At 35.3% G+C, this 1,952-nt stretch overlaps 1 pseudogene; it reads left to right on the plus strand.

The window, feature by feature from the left end:
• The first annotated feature begins 54 nt into the window (after positions 1-54).
• On the plus strand, positions 55-1,131 carry LOC124894338 (annotated as a pseudogene).
• Positions 1,132-1,952: the final 821 nt, after the last annotated feature.

A 1,952-nucleotide genomic window follows, 5' to 3' on the forward strand; every position in this document is an offset into this window, starting at 1 on the left:
TTATACAGAAGGCGAAAGGTCGTCAACAGAAGAAGAAAATCGTAGAGCCGTCAAATGATAACACAACAGATCAGATGGATGTTGATTTCTGACCCTTACTTTACGGTGAAGCATCTCAATCGTGCCAAGAATGACCAAGATTCCCAAAAGTTTCTGATCACCCAAATGTGCTTTAGGGAGGAGATATTTTCCATGTATTGTTGTCCTTTGTCACTGGCTCAACTGGTTGATGAAAATGTGCAAAAACTCAAACTTGATTGCCTTTCGAACCCTAAACCAACCGCGCATTGGAAAATCCTTTGTTTATACGATGGTTTAGCTGTTATCAGGGTTACTGATACGTTTGATCGTGACCTCTCCACTGTTTTGCTGTGGAACCCCTCCACAAGAGAATCAATGGTACTCCCCCTTACAGAATTTTCAGATCAGCTGATAAAATATTGTTTTGGATTGGGTTATGACTCAACCAGTGGTGAGTATAAGATCCTTCGTATCTACCAAGACTTTAATCCCTTTTGCTGTCATCGTGCGAAATTACCTAATGAAATTCTCACGTTGACAAGTGGCTGCTGCTGGAGAAGAATTGCTGAATATCCTCGTCGTGGCATTTGTAGCTTGGTGTGGGCTATGGATTTTTTGGCATTTTTACACATGCTACATTTCATTGGATCGGTATTTCAAGTAATCATTTTGTGGTGGTTTCGTTTAGTATTTCAAATGAAGTATACAGAGAGATACCCTTGTCGGAGGAAATATTAAGCTTATTGATGCCAGGCCTCTGCTCTATTGGCGTTTGCGTGTTGGGAGGAATGCTTTGTGTTAATTCTTCTATTTCTGTTCTGCATGATAAGATGATATTTTTTTAAGTTCTGGGTTATGAAAGAGTATGGTGTGGAGGAATCTTGGATGCCATTGCTAACAGTAGATGGTTCTTGTTTTGTTGATGTCAAACCGAAATATATGTTTCCTGATGGTGAAGTGCTATACTTGTTCAGGGCTTCGGAACTTAGTGGGAGCGCATTTTGGACGCGTAATGCAGGACCATTTAGATTATGGCCTCAATGTGATAACATTGGGAGTGTCTATTCTTATACAGAAAGTTTAATTTCTCCGAAATCACTAACTTATTAGTTTCTTAATTATGTATGGACATGTTGAAAAACTCGTATTCTTATTAGAGTTTATCTATTACTTAGTACTGGTATTAATTAATTAAGTTTCTTATTCTTCAGTTACATGGACAATGTTTTTATGGAGTATAATGCCATATTTATTGGTGTATTTTAAGTGATGATTAATATGATAGATGATGTTTGATTTGTAGGATGATATTAATGTAGGCCTCGTACATAATTTCATTCATTCATCCTATAACTAAATTAAACAGTAAATTAAATACGGAAAAGGGCCTAAAATGCCCTCAGTAATGTGAAAACAGTGCAAAAATACTCGCCGTCTACCTATCGGGCCTAAAATGTCCTTCATATCTACCAATTAGGCTTAAAATGTCATTTTTGTCTATTTATTGGGATTATTTGTCCTTTTATTTAAGAAAAAATTACATAATACCATAACTTAGCTTTATTAAACTACATAAAATTTCTTTGTTTTTTATTAATATTAACTAAATAAATAGTATACAATGTCAATAACCCAATTAAAATCACCCACACTTAATTAAGCAAACAAACAAGTGGGTGTTTCGTTGAACACATGGTGTGCACTAGAGCATTTGAAACAAGACACACATTCAAAAGTTATCCCAACAATCACACAACCAAATTAAGCTCAAGTGAATTAAATTCAAACATGAAACCATGGAGTGTGATCATCATTTGTATTTTAAAGAGAATTTCACAAAGGATCATATCTTGTAAGCTTACTTAAGAGAAGAAAATGATAAAATGAAAGTCCAATATACTTATCCGAGGTTTCATTCTTGAGGTAACCGC

Source organism: Capsicum annuum, unplaced genomic scaffold (genome assembly GCF_002878395.1).
Source record: "Capsicum annuum cultivar UCD-10X-F1 unplaced genomic scaffold, UCD10Xv1.1 ctg73189, whole genome shotgun sequence".
In the NCBI taxonomy this organism is placed as follows: Eukaryota; Viridiplantae; Streptophyta; class Magnoliopsida; order Solanales; family Solanaceae; genus Capsicum; species Capsicum annuum.